The sequence below is a fragment of the Oncorhynchus nerka genome, linkage group LG20, assembly GCF_034236695.1.
Source record: "Oncorhynchus nerka isolate Pitt River linkage group LG20, Oner_Uvic_2.0, whole genome shotgun sequence".
In the NCBI taxonomy this organism is placed as follows: Eukaryota; Metazoa; Chordata; class Actinopteri; order Salmoniformes; family Salmonidae; genus Oncorhynchus; species Oncorhynchus nerka.
In genome coordinates this window covers 4,764,373-4,782,194 of record NC_088415.1, presented here as the reverse complement: position 1 = coordinate 4,782,194, position 17,822 = coordinate 4,764,373, and the positions used below count along the sequence as shown (strand labels likewise).

General features: G+C 47.8%; 1 pseudogene; it reads right to left on the bottom strand.

Annotated features, from left to right (window-relative positions):
• LOC115127939 (membrane-associated guanylate kinase, WW and PDZ domain-containing protein 3-like) overlaps positions 1-17,822 on the bottom strand; it is a 157,705-nt pseudogene that overhangs the window by 80,002 nt on the left and 59,881 nt on the right.

The following is a 17,822-nucleotide window of genomic DNA, read 5'->3' as shown; positions in this document are numbered from 1 at the left end:
GTCATTCTAACAGTGTATCTAATGAGCAGTCATTCTGACTGAAACATTCTAACAGTGTATCTAATGAGCTGTCATTCTAACAGTGTATCTAATGAGCTGTCATTCTGACTGAAACATTCTAACCGTGTATCTAATGAGCTGTCATTCTAACCGTGTATCTAATGAGCAGTCATTCTGGCTGAAACATTCTAACCGTGTATCTAATGAGCAGTCATTCTGACTGAAACATTCTAACAGTGTATCTAATGAGCAGTCATTCTGACTGAAACATTCTAACAGTGTATCTAGTGAGCAGTCATTCTGACTGAAACATTCTAACAGTGTATCTAATGAGCAGTCATTCTGACTGAAACATTCTAACAGTGTATCTAATGAGCTGTCATTCTAACAGTGTATCTAATGAGCAGTCATTCTGACTGAAACATTCTAACAGTGTATCTAATGAGCAGTCATTCTGACTGAAACATTCTAACAGTGTATCTAATGAGCAGTCATTCTGACTGAAACATTCTAACAGTGTATCTAATGAGCTGTCATTCTAACAGTGTATCTAATGAGCTGTCATTCTAACAGTGTATCTAATGAGCTGTCATTCTGACTGAAACATTCTAACAGTGTATCTAATGAGCTGTCATTCTAACAGTGTATCTAATGAGCTGTCATTCTAACAGTGTATCTAATGAGCTGTCATTCTGGCTGAAACATTCTAACAGTGTATCTAATGAGCTGTCATTCTAACAGTGTATCTAATGAGCTGTCATTCTAACAGTGTATCTAATGAGCTGTCATTCTGGCTGAAACATTCGAACAGTGCAATTCATACATTTTATATAGGCGTCTAATAAAAAACTGGGGTTTTGTTTATGAAGGTCTGACATTAGAATACAAAATAACAGTTTGTTACTGTAGGCTGTATGTAAAAACAAAAAAAGCAAAGAATTCAAGTGTTCAATCAATTTGATTTGTGGAGAGCCTTTGTTTACAAGAACGAAACGGAAAAGCACATGTTGGAACGCAGTAACAAATCAAAAATGAAATACCTCATATTAAATACACACGGCCAAATTAGGAAAATATCAGTAGCCTAAATATCATTATTAGCACCACGTATGCTTGATAGTAAATTAATGCTCCCTATTTCTCAATGCATTTTAGCGCAAAAGGTAGCTAAACACTCGAGCAAAATCAAAAAGTTTGGTGAATGACTTTTACCAGCATTTACCCCCCACACTCCACCACTGGCCAATAAACACACACACTCCACCACTGGCCAATAAACACACACACTCCCCCACTGACCAATAAACACACTCTTACCTTTGAACTTGCCACTCTCCAATAGGGCTCCAGACTCATCCAGGGAAAAGAACTCTTCTATGGAGACAAAATTGTAGTCCACTCCTGATATCTCCTCGTGGCGAGGCGGCCTGGTCGTACCTGGAGATAGGAGGATAAGGGAAGTCTATAGTGGGCCACACACACACACACACACACTAGTCAAGCATAGACTTGTTTACAATGGGAATATACTGTGTTAGGGTAAACAAGCCTCCATCTGGTATAAATGTACTTGACCTTAGAAGACATATCTTTGATTTCTGAGGCACACCTGAAACTATTCTCAACCAGCAGCAGACAGAGGAAAGCATGTGTAAATGGGCAGGAGTGTAACGATGTTCGCTGAGAGTCGTCAGTCTGTAACGATGTTCGCTGAGAGTCGTCAGTCTGTAACGATGTTCGCTGAGGGTGGTCAGTCTGTAACGATGTTCGCTGAGAGTCGTCAGTCTGTAACGATGTTCGCTGAGAGTCGTCAGTCTGTAACGATGTTCGCTGAGAGTGGTCAGTCTGTAACGATGTTCGCTGAGAGTGGTCAGTCTGTAACGATGTTCGCTGAGAGTCGTCAGTCTGTAACGATGTTCGCTGAGAGTCGTCAGTCTGTAACGATGTTCGCTGAGAGTCGTTGGTCTGTAACGATGTTCGCTGAGAGTCGTCGGTGTGTAACGATGTTCGCTGAGAGTCGTCGGTCTGTAACGATGTTCGCTGAGGGTCGTCGGTCTGTAACGATGTTCGCTGAGAGTCGTCGGTCTGTAACGATGTTCGCTGAGGGTCGTCGGTCTGTAACGATGTTCGCTGAGAGTCTTCGGTCTGTAACGATGTTCGCTGAGAGTCGTCGGTCTGTAACGATGTTCGCTGAGAGTCGTCGGTCTGTAACGATGTTCGCTGAGGGTCGTCAGTCTGTAACGATGTTCGCTGAGAGTCGTCAGTCTGTAACGATGTTCGCTGAGAGTCGGGAAGCAAGTTCAGGGAGTGAATACATTTAATTAATTAATTAACAAATCAAGAAACACAAACAGCACACCGACATGAAACAGGAACAATGACGACTGGGGAAGAAACCAAAGGGAGTGACATATAAAGGGCAGCTCATCAAGGAGGTGATGGAGTCTAGGTGAGTGTCATTATGCGCGTAACGCTGGTGACAGGTGTGCGCCCTAACGAGCAGTCTGGTGACCTAGAGGCCGGAGCACACGTGACAGAGAGGTGCAAGTCATCCCAGTGGGTTTTTCTGAGTTTTACTTTCTCTCTAGTTTGGGTTCAAGGCTTCCTGGTTCTGACCTGTTTTTGCCTTCCCTGACCCGACCCTGCCCTGACCCTGCCCTGACCCTGCCCCTGAGACCAACCTGACCCTGCCCTGACCCTGAGCCTTCACTGACATTGAGCATGCCCTGACACTGAGCCTCCCCTGACCCTGAGCATGCCCTGAACCTGAGCATGCCCTGACCCTGAGCCTCCCCTGACCCTGAGCATGCCCTGACCCTGAGCCTGCCCTGACCCTGAGCCTCCCCTGAGCATGCCCTGACCCTGCCCTGACCCTGAGCCTGCCCTGACCCTGAGCCTGCACTGACATTGAGCATGCCCTGACACTGAGCCTCCCCTGACCCTGAGCCTCCCCTGACCCTGAACATGCTCTGACCCTGCCCTGCCCCTGAGCCTGCCCTGACTCTGAGCATGCCCTGACCATGAGCCTCCCCTGACCCTGAGCATGCCCTGACACTGAGCCTCCCCTGACCCTGAGCCTCCCCTGACCCTGAGCCTCCCCTGACCCTGAGCATGCTCTGACCCTGCACTGACATTGAGCATGCCCTGACACTGAGCATGCCCTGACCCCGAGCCTCCCCTGACCCTGAGCATGCCCTGACCCTGCCCTGACCCTGAGCCTGCCCTGACCCTGAGCATGCCATGAGCCTGCCCTGACCCTGAGCCTGCCCTGACCCTGAGCCTGCCCTGACACTGAGCCTCCCCTGACCCTGAGCATGCCCTGAACCTGAGCATGCCCTGACCCTGAGCCTCCCCTGACCCTGAGCATGCCCTGACCCTGAGCCTGCCCTGACCCTGAGCCTCCCCTGACCCTGAGCATGCCCTGACCCTGCCCTGACCCTGAGCCTGCCCTGACCCTGAGCCTGCACTGACATTGAGCATGCCCTGACACTGAGCCTCCCCTGACCCTGAGCCTCCCCTGACCCTGAGCATGCTCTGACCCTGCCCTGCCCCTGAGCCTGCCCTGACTCTGAGCATGCCCTGACCATGAGCCTCCCCTGACCCTGAGCCTCCCCTGACCCTGAGCATGCTCTGACCCTGCACTGACATTGAGCATGCCCTGACACTGAGCATGCCCTGACCCTGCCCTGACCCTGAGCATGCCCTGACCCTGCCCTGACCCTGAGCATGCCCTGAGCCTGCCCTGACCCTGAGCCTGCCCTGACCCTGAGCATGCCCTGAGCCTGCCCTGACCCTGAGCCTGCCCTGACCCTGAGCCTGCCCTGACCCTGAGCCTGCCCTGACCCTGAGCCTGCCCTGACCCTGAGCATGCCCTGAGCCTGCCCTGACCCGACCCTGAGCCTGCCCTGACCCTGTGCCTGCCCTGACCCGACCCTGCCCTGACCCTGAGCATGCCCTGAGCCTGCCCTGACCCTGAGCCTGCCCTGACACTGAGCATGCCCTGACCCTGAGCCTTCCCTGACCCTGAGCATGCCCTGAGCCGGCCCTGACGCTGAGCCTGCCCTGACACTGAGCCTGCCCTGACCCTGAGCCTCCCCTGACCCTGAGCATGCCCTGAGCCTGCCCTGACGCTGAGCCTGCCCTGACCCTGAGCCTGCCCTGACCCTGAGCCTGCCCTAACCCTGAGCCTGCACTGACACTGAGCCTGCCCTGACCTTGAGCCTGCACTGACACTGAGCCTGCCCTGACCCTGAGCCTGCACTAACACTGAGCCTGCCCTGACCCTGAGCCTGCACTGACACTGAGCCTGCCCTGACCCTGAGACTGCCCTGACCCTGAGCCTCCCCTGACCCTGAGCATGCCCTGACCCTGCCCTGACCCTGAGCCTGCCCTGACCCTGAGCCTGCACTGACATTGAGCATGCCCTGACACTGAGCATGCCCTGACCCTGAGCCTCCCCTGACCCTGAGCATGCCCTGACCCTGCCCTGACCCTGAGCCTGCCCTGACCCTGAGCATGCCCTGACCCTGCCCTGACCCTGAGACTATCCTGACCCTGCCCTGACCCTGAGCATGCCCTGACCCTGCCCTGACCCTGAGACTATCCTGACCCTGCCCTGACCCTGAGCATGCCCTGCCCCTGCCCTGCCCCTGAGACTATCCTGACCCTGCCCTGACCCTGAGCATGCCCTGACCCTGAGCATGCCCTGACCCTGAGCATGCCCTGACACTGAGCATGCCCTGACCCTGAGCATGCCCTGACCCTGAGCATGCCCTGACACTGAGCATGCCCTGAGCCTGCACTGACATTGAGCATGCCCTGACCCTGCACTGACATTGAGCATGCCCTGACCCTGAGCATGCCCTGACATTGAGCATGCCCTGAGCCTGCACTGACATTGAGCATGCCCTGACCCTGAGCCTGCACTGACATTGAGCATGCCCTGACCCTGAGCATGCCCTGACACTGAGCATGCCCTGACCCTGAGCATGCCCTGAGCCTGCCCTGACCCTGAGCCTGCCCTGACCCTGAGCCTGCCCTGACACTGAGCCTGCACTGACACTGACCCTGCCCTGACTCTGATTCTTCCCTGACCCTGCCCTGACCCTGCCCTGACCCTGAGCCTGCCCTGGCCCTGAGCCTGCCCTGACCCTGAGCCTGCACTGACAGTGAGCCTGCCCTGACCTTGAGCCTGACCTCTGCTGTCCTGGACCTGCCATTTGCCTACCCCACTGTATATATTACCTCTCTGAGACTGGAACCATCTGCCTCCTGTGTGGTTATAAGGGATGTGTACCCATTGTTTCCTCTTTAGTGCATTTAACTATATGTCACAAGTAAAAGCCTTGGGTCGATACAATTCCACGTCTGGAAGGTTAAAACCACCCTCAGATTTAGGAAAGTTAAAACCACCCTCAGACTTAGGAAGGTTAAAACCACCCTCAGACTGAGGAAGGTTCAAACCACCCTCAGACTCAGGAAGGTTAAAACCACCCTCAGACTCAGGAAGATTAAAACCACCCTCAGACTTAGGAAGGTTAAAACCACCCTCAGATTTAGGAAGATGTCAAACCACCCCCAGACTCAGGAAGGTTAAAACCACCCTCAGACTTAGGATGGTTAAAACCACCCTCAGACTCAGGAAGATTAAAACCACCCTCAGACTTAGGAAGGTTAAAACCACCCTCAGATTTAGGAAGATGTCAAACCACCCCCAGACTCAGGAAGGTTAAAACCACCCTCAGACTCAGGAAGGTTAAAACCACCCTCAGACTCAGGAAGGTTAAAACCACCCTCAGACTCAGGAAGGTTAAAACCACCCTCAGATTTAGGAAGATGTCAAACCAACCTCATACTTAGAAAGGTTAAAACCACCCTCAGATTTAGGAAGATGTCAAACCACCCTCAGACTTAGGAAGGTTAAAACCACCCTCAGACTCAGGAAGGTTAAAACCACCCTCAGACTCAGGAAGGTTAAAACCACCCTCAGACTCAGGAGGGTTAAAACCACCCTCAGACTCAGGAAGGTTAAAACCACTGTCATGATGACGTTGCCCTCTTTAGGAACAGCAAGCCCCATCCCCTTCTCCCTGACTCCCCCTTGCCTCCTTCAACTAGGCTCCTGTGGTCAGAGAGAGGTCATAAATTCCTGAGGAGATGATCTCCTCATGGCCACAGTATAGAGACAGAGCGAAGTTTCATAGAGAACAAAGGAATTTCTTCCACCTCACAGAACTTGAGGTCCGAACAACATTTATGTTCTGGAGAAGGTACAAAAGATCGGTGAAGAATCCAGCTACGAACTGGTCCGTTTGTTATAACTTGGGGAAGCTCATGGGAGACAATACAGCCACATTACCATAATGCTGTTTATATAATAGACTCAGATATGAGGTTCACATCTAATTGTTGTATAAGATGAATGAGTGAGTATGATACTGTTTGTCAAATTGTGTAATGTGATTTTGGACTGTTTAATGAAGGAAACTCCAAGTTCTCATTTAGTTCTCATTTAGTTCTCATTTAGTTCTCATTTACAACTGCGACCTGGCCAAGATAAAGCTTAGCAGTGCTACATAAACAACAACACAGAGTTACACATGGAATAAACAACACCACAGAGTTACACATGGAGTAAACAACAACACAGAGTTACACATGGAATAAACAACAACACAGAGTTACACATGGAATAAACAACACCACAGAGTTACACATGGAATAAACAACAACACAGAGTTACACATGGAATAAACAACAACACAGAGTTACACATGGAATAAACAACAACACAGAGTTACACATGGAATAAACAACAACACAGAGTTACACATGGGATAAACAAGAGTACAGTCAATAACACAATAGAAAAAAAACAAAGTCTATATACAATGTCTGCAAATGGCTTGAGGAGGTAACGCAATAAATAGGCCATAGTAGCGAAATAATTACAATTTGGCAAATTAACACTGGCGATAGATGAGCAGGTGATGATGTGCAAGTAGAAATACTAGTGTGCAAAAGAGCAGAAAAGTAAATAAAATCAATATGGAGATGAGGTAGGTAGATTGGGTGGGCTATTTACAGATGGACTATGTACAGGTGCAGCGATCGGTTAGCTGCTCAGATAGCTGATGTTTAAAGTTAGTGAGGGAATTATAAGTCTACGGCTTCAGAGATGTTTTTTCGTTCCAGTCACTGGCAGCAGAGAACTGGAAGGAAAGGCGGCCAAAGGAGGTGTTGGCTTTGGGGATGATCAGTGAGATATACCTGCTGGAGCGCGTGCTACGGATGGGTGTTGCCATCGTGACCAGTGAACTGAGATAAGACGGAGCTTTACCTAGCATGGACTTATAGATGACCTGGAGCCAGTGGGTCTGGCGACGAATATGTAGCGAGGGCCAGCCGACTAGAGCATACAGGTCACAGTGGTGGGTGGTATAAGGTGATTTGGTAACAAAACGGATGGCACTGTGATAGACTGCATTCAGTTTGCTGAGTAGAGTATTGGAAGCTATTTTGTAAATGACATCGCCGAAGTCGAGAATCGGTAGGATCGTCCGTTTTAAGAGGGTATGTTTGGCAGCATGAGTGAAGGAGGCTTTGTTGCTAAATAGGAAGCTGATTCTAGATTTAATTTTGGATTGGAGATGTTTAATATGAGTCTGGAAGGAGAGTTTACAGTCTAGCCAGACACCTAGGTATTTGTAATTGTCCATATATTCTAAGTCAGAACCATCCAGAGTAGTGATGCTAGTCGGGCGGGCGGGTACGGGCAGCGAACGCGTTATATACTCTGGTATAAAAATCAAACTGCATCCAAACTCTGAAAGTGACAGGTAGAATAGTGGTTGACATGGAGAAATGAGGCTGGAGGAGGTTTTGATAGGGGAACAAATCTGGGTTCCTATTCCCATAAGGCACCTGGGTCCATCGGGGTCTGGTCTAAAGTAGTGCACTATATATAGGGAATAGGGTGCCATACGGCCCTGGTCTAAAGTAGTGCACTATACAGGGAATAGGGTGTCATAGGGCTCTGGTCTAAAGAAGTGCACTATACAGGGAATAGGGTGCCATTTGGGATGCAGACGAACAACAAGCAACGGTCTGTCAAGATGAATCATCTTACTGGCCTGACGCTTGACGGCAGTTACCATAGCAACAGTGTAAGTGCTTCTTCTCACCCCATTTAGTAACTGAACTTTTCCCTTTTCTTTTTGTTTCATCTTGTATTTGAGCGGGAGCAGCAGTCACCTGGCAGCTCTCTCTCTCTCCGTCAATTGCTACAAGGTTTGGTTTCCTATGCAATCATCTGTGATTGAGTACATCTGATTATAAGTGCATGAGTATATAAAAATGTGTTTTGGTAAGTGTTTGTGTGCGTGACTGCTTGATGGGGGGGGTGAGAGAGATGAGAGAGACAGGAACACAGAGATGAGAGAGACAGGAACACACAGAGAGAGAGATAAGAGAGACAGGAACACAGAGAGAGAGACGAGAGAGACAGGAACAGAGAGAGAGATGAGAGAGACAGGAACACAGAGAGAGAGATGAGAGAGACAGGAACAGAGAGAGAGAGACGAGAGAGACGAGAGAGACAGGAACAGAGAGAGAGAGATGAGAGAGACAGGAACACAGAGAGAGACGAGAGAGACAGGAACACAGAGAGAGATAAGTGAGACAGGAACACAGAGAGAGACGAGAGAGACAGGAACAGAGAGAGAGATGAGAGAGACAGGAACACAGAGAGAGAGATGAGAGAGACAGGAACACAGAGAGAGAGATGAGAGAGACAGGAACACAGAGAGAGAGATGAGAGAGACAGGAACACAGAGAGAGAGATGAGAGAGACAGGAACACAGAGAGAGAGAGATGAGAGAGACAGGAACAGAGAGAGAGACGAGAGACAGGAACACAGAGAGAGAGATGAGAGAGACAGGAACACAGAGAGAGAGATGAGAGAGACAGGAACAGAGAGAGAGAGATGAGTGAGACAGGAACAGAGAGAGAGACGAGAGAGACAGGAACAGAGAGAGGGAGACGAGAGAGACAGGAACACAGAGAGAGAGACGAGAGAGACAGGAACAGAGAGAGAGAGATGAGAGAGACAGGAACAGAGAGAGAGAGATGAGAGAGACAGGAACAGAGAGAGAGAGATGAGAAAGACAGGAACAGAGAGAGAGATGAGAGAGACAGGAACAGAGAGAAAGAGATGAGAGAGACAGGAACAGAGAGAGAGAGATGAGAGAGACAGGAACAGAGAGAGAGATGAGAGAGACAGGAACACAGAGAGAGATGAGAGAGACAGGAACACAGAGAGAGAGATGAGAGAGACAGGAACACAGAGAGAGAGATGAGTGAGCCAGGAACACAGAGAGAGAGATGAGCGAGACAGGAACACAGAGAGAGAGACGAGAGAGACAGGAACACAGAGAGAGAGACGAGAGAGACACGAACACAGAGAGAGAGATGAGAGAGACAGGAACACAGAGAGAGAGATGAGAGAGACAGGAACAGAGAGAGAGAGACGAGAGAGACAGGAACACAGAGAGAGAGACGAGAGAGACACGAACGCAGAGAGAGAGATGAGAGAGACAGGAACGCAGAGAGAGAGATGAGAGAGACAGGAACGCAGAGAGAGAGACGAGAGAGACAGGAACAGAGAGAGAGAGATGAGAGAGACAGGAACAGAGAGAGATGAGAGAGACAGGAACAGAGAGAGAGATGAGAGAGACAGGAACAGAGAGAGAGAGATGAGAGAGACGAACAGAGAGAGAGAGATGAGAGAGACAGGAACAGAGAGAGAGAGAGATGAGAGACAGGAACACAGAGAGAGACGAGAGAGACAGGAACACAGAGAGAGACGAGAGAGACAGGAACACAGAGAGAGAGACGAGTGAGCCAGGAACACAGAGAGAGAGACGAGAGAGACAGGAACACAGAGAGAGAGACGAGAGAGACAGGAACAGAGAGAGAGAGATGAGAGAGACAGGAACAGAGAGAGAGAGATGAGAGAGACAGGAACAGAGAGAGAGAGATGAGAGAGACAGGAACAGAGAGAGAGATGAGAGAGACAGGAACACAGAGAGAGAGATGAGAGAGACAGGAACACAGAGAGAGACGAGAGAGACAGGAACACAGAGAGAGAGATGAGAGAGACAGGAACAGAGAGAGAGAGATGAGAGAGACAGGAACACAGAGAGAGACGTGAGAGACAGGAACAGAGAGAAAGACGAGAGAGACAGGTAGACAGAGAGAGAGATGAGTGAGACAGGAACACAGAGAGAGAGATGAGTGAGATGTGAGAGAGATGTGTGCCTGTGTGTGTGTGTGCCTGCGTGCGTGCGTGCGTGCGTGCGTGCGTGCGTGCGTGCGTATGTGTGTGTAGTTACAGTTATAGTTATCACATTGCTACTCACAGGGGACGGCTCTGAGGTACAGGTTCTCCCTGATCACCTGCTGTAGTTGGCTGTCCATGGATCCCGGAGTGAAACACTTGCTCAGGTACAGCCTCAGGTCCTTACACAGAGTAGAGCCTGTACGAGAGAGACAGGACATAATGTATGTTATCAGAGTAGAGCCTGTACGAGAGAGACAGGACATACTGTATGTTATCAGAGTAGAGCCTGTACGAGAGAGACAGGACATACTGTATGTTATCAGAGTAGAGCCTGTACGAGAGAGACAGGACATACTGTATGTTATCAGAGTAGAGCCTGTACGAGAGAGACAGGACATACTGTATGTTATCAGAGTAGAGCCTGTACGAGAGAGACAGGACATACTGTATGTTATCAGAGTAGAGCCTGTACGAGAGAGACAGGACATACTGTATGTTATCAGAGTAGAGCCTGTACGAGAGAGACAGGACATACTGTATGTTATCAGAGTAGAGCCTGTACGAGAGAGACAGGACATACTGTATGTTATCAGAGTAGAGCCTGTACGAGAGAGACAGGACATACTGTATGTTATCAGAGTAGAGCCTGTACGAGAGAGACAGGACATACTGTATGTTATCAGAGTAGAGCCTGTACGAGAGAGACAGGACATACTGTATGTTATCAGAGTAGAGCCTGTACGAGAGAGACAGGACATACTGTATGTTATCAGAGTAGAGCCTGTACGAGAGAGACAGGACATACTGTATGTTATCAGAGTAGAGCCTGTACGAGAGAGACAGGACATACTGTATGTTATCAGAGTAGAGCCTGTACGAGAGAGACAGGACATACATACTTTAAGGCATTACGGTCACAGTGGTGCGGCCTACACCTCTGTGGTGACCTCTTTATGCTGCCGACACCTCTGTGGTGACCTCTTTATACTGCCTACATCTCTGTGGTGACCTCTTTATACTGCCTACACCTCTGTGGTGACCGGTGACCTCTTTATACTGCCTACACCTCTGTGGTGACCTCTTTATACTGACTACATCTCTGTGGTGACCTCTTTATACTGCCTACACCTCTGTGGTGACCTCTTTATACTGCCTACACCTCTGTGGTGACCTCTTTATACTGCCTACACCTCTGTGGTGACCTCTTTATGCCACCCACACCGCTGTGGTGACCTCTTTATGCTGCCTACACCTCTGTGGTGACCGGTGACCTCTTTATGCCAGTAGTACTTGCATTAACATCTGCTAACCATGTGTATGTGACAAATACAATTTGATTTGATTTGATTTGATTTAGTACAGGATAGTAGTACAATAGTACAGGACAGTAGAACAGGACAGTAGTACAGTAGTACAGGACAGTAGAACAGGACAGTAGTACAGGACAGTAGAACAGGACAGTAGAACAGGACAGTAGTACAGGACAGTAGAACAGTAGTACAGGACAGTAGTACAGGACAGTAGTACAGGACAGTAGTACAGTAGTACAGGACAGTAGTACAGGACAGTAGTACAGGACAGTAGAACAGGACAGTAGTACAGGACAGTAGTACAGGACAGTAGTACAGGACAGTAGAACAGGACAGTAGTACAGGACAGTAGAACAGGACAGTAGTACAGGACAGTAGTACAGGACAGTAGAACAGGACAGTAGTACAGTAGTACAGGACAGTAGTATAGGACAGTAGAACAGGACAGTAGTACAGGACAGTAGAACAGAACAGTAGAACAGGACAGTAGAACAGGACAGTAGTACAGTAGTACAGGACAGTAGAACAGGACAGTAGTACAGGACAGTAGGACAGTAGTACAGGACAGTAGTACAGGACAGTAGAACAGGACAGTAGTACAGGACAGTAGTACAGGACAGTAGTACAGTAGTACAGGACAGTTGAACAGGACAGTTGAACAGGACAGTAGAACAGGACAGTAGTACAGTAGTACAGTAGTACAGGACAGTAGTACAGTAGTACAGGACAGTTGTACAGGACAGTAGAACAGGACAGCAGTACAGGACAGTAGTACAGGACAGTAGAACAGGACAGTAGTACAGGACAGTAGTGCAGTAGTACAGGACAGTAGTACAGTAGTACAGGACAGTAGTACAGGACAGTAGTACAGGACAGTAGTACATGACAGTAGTACAGGACAGCAGTACAGTAGTACAGGACAGTAGTACAGGACAGTAGTACAGTAGTACAGGACAGTAGAACAGTAGTACAGGACAGTAGTACAGTAGTACAGGACAGTAGTACAGGACAGTAGTACAGCAGTACAGGACAGTAGTACAGGACAGTAGTACAGTAGTACAGGACAGTAGTACAGGACAGCAGTACAGGACAGTAGTACAGGACAGTAGTACAGTAGTACAGGACAGTAGTACAGTACTACAGGACAGTAGTACAGGATAGTGGTACAGTAGTACAGGATAGTAGTACAGTAGTACAGGACAGTAGTACAGGACAGTAGTACAGGACAGCAGTACAGGACAGTAGTACAGTAGTACAGGATAGTAGTACAGTAGTACAGGACAGTAGAAAAGGACAGTAGTACAGTAGTACAGGACAGTAGTACAGTAGTACAGTAGTACAGGACAGTAGAACAGTAGTACAGGACAGTAGTACAGTAGTACAGGACAGTAGTACAGGACAGTAGTACAGGACAGTAGTACAGTAGTACAGTACAGTAGTACAGGACAGTAGTACAGTACAGTAGTACAGGACAGTAGTACAGTAGTACAGGACAGTAGTACAGGACAGCAGTACAGGACAGTAGTACAGTAGTACAGGACAGTAGTACAGTACAGTAGTACAGGACAGTAGTACAGTAGTACAGGACAGTAGTACAGTACTACAGGACAGTAGTACAGGACAGTATTACAGTAGTACAGGACAGTAGTACAGTACTACAGGACAGTAGTACAGGATAGTGGTACAGTAGTACAGGATAGTAGTACAGTAGTACAGGACAGTAGTACAGGACAGCAGTACAGGACAGTAGGACAGTAGTACAGGATAGTAGTACAGTAGTACAGGACAGTAGAACAGGACAGTAGTACAGTAGTACAGGATAGTAGTACAGGACAGTAGTACAGTAGTACAGGACAGTAGAACAGTAGTACAGGACAGTAGTACAGGACAGTAGTACAGTAGTACAGGACAGTAGTACAGGACAGCAGTACAGGACAGTAGTACAGGACAGTAGTACAGTACAGTAGTACAGGACAGTAGTACAGTAGTACAGGACAGTAGTACAGTACTACAGGACAGTAGTACAGGATAGTGGTACAGTAGTACAGGATAGTGGTACAGTAGTACAGGACAGTAGTACAGGACAGTAGTACAGGACAGCAGTACAGGACAGTAGTACAGTAGTACATGAGAGTAGTACAGTACTACAGGACAGTAGTACAGGATAGTGGTACAGTAGTACAGGATAGTAGTACAGTAGTACAGGACAGTAGTACAGGACAGTAGTACAGGACAGCAGTACAGTAGTACAGGACAGTCGTACAGTAGTACAGGACAGTAGTACAGGACAGTAGTACAGTAGTACAGGATAGTAGTACAGTAGTACAGAACAGTAGAACAGGACAGTAATATAGGACAGTAGAACAGGACAGTAGTACAGGACAGTAGTACAGTACAGTAGTACAGGACAGTAGTACAGGACAGTAGTATAGGACAGTAGTGCAGGATAGTAGTACAGGACAGTAGTACAGTAGTACAGGATAGTAGTACAGTAGTACAGGACAGTAGAACAGGACAGTAGTACAGGACAGTAGTACAGGATAGTAGTACAGTAGTACAGGACAGTAGAACAGGACAGTAGTATAGGACAGTAGTGCAGGATAGTAGAACAGTAGTACAGGACAGTAGTACAGGACAGTAGTACAGGACAGTAGAACAGGATAGTAGTACAGTAGTACAGGACAGTAGAACAGGACAGTAGTATAGGACAGTAGTGCAGGATAGTAGTACAGTAGTACAGGACAGTAGAACAGGACAGTAGTACAGGACAGTAGAACAGTAGTACAGGACAGTAGTACAGGACAGTAGTACAGGACATTAGAACAGTAGTACAGGACAGTAGTACAGGACAGTAGAACAGTAGTACAGGACAGTAGAACAGTAGTACAGGACAGTAGTACAGGACAGTAGAACAGTAGTACAGGACAGTAATACAGGACAGTAGTACAGGACAGTAGTACAGGACAGTAGTACAGGACAGTAGAACAGTAGTACAGGACAGTAGTACAGGACAGTAGAACAGTAGTACAGGACAGTAGTACAGGACAGTAGAACAGGACAGTAGTACAGGACAGAAGAACAGTAGTACAGGACAGTAGTACAGTAGTACAGGACAGTAGTACAGTAGTACAGGACAGTAGTACAGTAGTACAGGACAGTAGGACTACTGTTCTGTTCTACTGTCTCAGCCTCCAGTATTTATGCTGCAGTAGTTTATGTGTCGGGGGGCTAGGGTCAGTTTGTTATATCTGGAGTACTTCTCCTGTCCTATTCGGTGTCCTGTGTGAATCTAAGTGTTCGTTCTCTAATTCTCTCCTTCTCTCTCTCGGAGGACCTGAGCCCTAGGACCGTGCCCCAGGACTACCTGACATGATGACTCCTTGCTGTCCCCAGTCCACCTGGCCGTGCTGCTGCTCCAGTTTCAGCTGGCCTGGGCCCTAGGACCATGTCCCAGGACTACCTGACATGATGACTCCTTGCTGTCCCCAGTCCACCTGGCCATGCTGCTGCTCCAGTTTCAACTGTTCTGCCTTACTATTATTCAACCATGCTGGTCATTTATGAACATTTGAACATCTTGGCCACGTTCTGTTATAATCTCCACCCGGCACAGCCAGAAGAGTACTGGCCACCCCAAATAGCCTGGTTCCTCTCTAGGTTTCTTCCTAGGTTTTGGCCTTTCTAGGGAGTTTTTCCTAGCCACCGTGCTTTTACACCTGCATTGCTTGCTGTTTGGGGTTTTAGGCTGGGTTTCTGTACAGCACTTTGAGATATCAGCTGACGTACGAAGGGCTATATAAATAAATTTGATTTGATTTGAGTAGTACAGGACAGTAGTACAGTACTACAGGACAGTAGTACAGGACAGTAGTACAGTAGTACAGGACAGTAGTACAGTACTACAGGACAGTAGTACAGGATAGTAGTACAGTAGTACAGGATAGTAGTACAGTAGTACAGTAGTACAGGACAGTAGTACAGGACAGTAGTACAGGACAGCAGTACAGGACAGTAGTACAGTAGTACAGGATAGTAGTACAGTAGTACAGGACATTAGAACAGGACAGTAGTACAGTAGTACAGGATAGTAGTACAGTAGTACAGGACAGTAGTACAGGACAGTAGTACAGTAGTACAGGACAGTAGAACAGTAGTACAGGACAGTAGTACCGTAGTACAGGACAGTAGTACAGGACAGTAGTACAGTAGTACAGGATAGTAGTACAGTAGTACAGGACAGTAGTACAGGACAGTGGTACAGTAGTACAGGACAGTAGTACAGGACAGTAGTACAGTAGTACAGGCCAGTAGTACAGGCCAGTAGTACAGGACAGTAGTACAGTACAGTAGTACAGGACAGTAGTACAGTAGTACATGACAGTAGTACAGTACTACAGGACAGTAGTACAGGATAGTGGTACAGTAGTACAGGATAGTAGTACAGTAGTACAGGACAGTAGTACAGGACAGCAGTACAGGACAGTAGTACAGTAGTACAGGACAGTAGTACAGGTCAGTAGTACAGTAGTACAGGATAGTAGTACAGTAGTACGGGACAGTAGAACAGGACAGTAATACAGGACAGTAGAACAGGATAGTAGTACAGGACAGTAGTACAGTAGTACATGACAGTAGTACAGTACTACAGGACAGTAGTACAGGATAGTGGAACAGTAGTACAGGATAGTAGTACAGTAGTACAGGACAGTAGTACAGGACAGTAGTACAGGACCGTAGTACAGGACAGCAGTACAGGACAGTAGTACAGTAGTACAGGACAGTAGTACAGTACTACAGGACAGTAGTACAGGATAGTGGTACAGTAGTACAGGATAGTAGTACAGTAGTACAGGACAGTAGTACAGGACAGTAGTACAGGACAGTAGTACAGCACAGCAGTACAGGACAGTAGTACAGTAGTACAGGACAGTAGTACAGTAGTACAGTAGTACAGGACAGTAGTACAGGTCAGTAGTACAGTAGTACAGGATAGTAGTACGGGACAGTAGAACAGGACAGTAATACAGGACAGTAGAACAGGACAGTAGTACAGGACAGTAGTACAGTAGTACAGGACAGTAGTACAGTACAGTAGTACAGGACAGTGGTACAGGACAGTAGTATAGGACAGTAGTGCAGTAGTACAGGATAGTAGTACAGTAGTACAGGACAGTAGTACAGGACAGTAGTACAGTAGAACAGGACAGTAGAACAGTACAGTAGTACAGTACAGTAGTACAGGACAGAAGAACAGTAGTACAGGACAGTAGTACAGTAGTACAGGACAGTAGTACAGTAGTACAGGACAGTAGTACAGGACAGCAGTACAGTAGTACAGGATAGTAGTACAGTAGTACAGTACAGTAGTACAGGATAGTAGTACAGTAGTACAGTACAGTAGTACAGGACAGTAGTACAGGATAGTAGTACAGTAGTACAGTACAGTAGTACAGGACAGTAGTACAGTGGTACAGGATAGTAGTACAGTAGTACAGGACAGTAGAACAGGACAGTAGTACAGGAGTACAGGATAGTAGTGCAGTAGTACAGGACAGTAGTACAGGACAGTGGTACAGTAGTACAGGACAGTAGAACAGTAGTACAGGACAGTAGTACAGTAGTACAGGACAGTAGTACAGGACAGTAGTACAGTAGAACAGGACAGTAGTACAGGACAGTAGAACAGTACAGTAGTACAGTACAGTAGTACAGGACAGAAGAACAGTAGTACAGGACAGTAGTACAGTAGTACAGGACAGTAGTACAGTAGTACAGGACAGTAGTACAGTACTACAGGACAGTAGTACAGGATAGTGGTACAGTAGTACAGGATAGTAGTACAGTAGTACAGGACAGTAGTACAGGACAGTAGTACAGTAGTACATGCCAGTAGTACAGGACAGCAGTACAGGACAGTAGTACAGTAGTACAGGCCAGTAGTACAGGACAGTAGTACAGTACAGTAGTACAGGACAGTAGTACAGTAGTACAGGACAGTAGTACAGTAGTACAGGACAGTAGTACAGTAGTACAGGACAGTAGTACAGTACTACAGGACAGTAGTACAGGATAGTGGTACAGTAGTACAGGATTGTAGTACAGGACAGTAGTACAGTAGTACAGGACAGTAGTACAGGACAGCAGTACAGGACAGTAGTACAGTAGTACAGGAC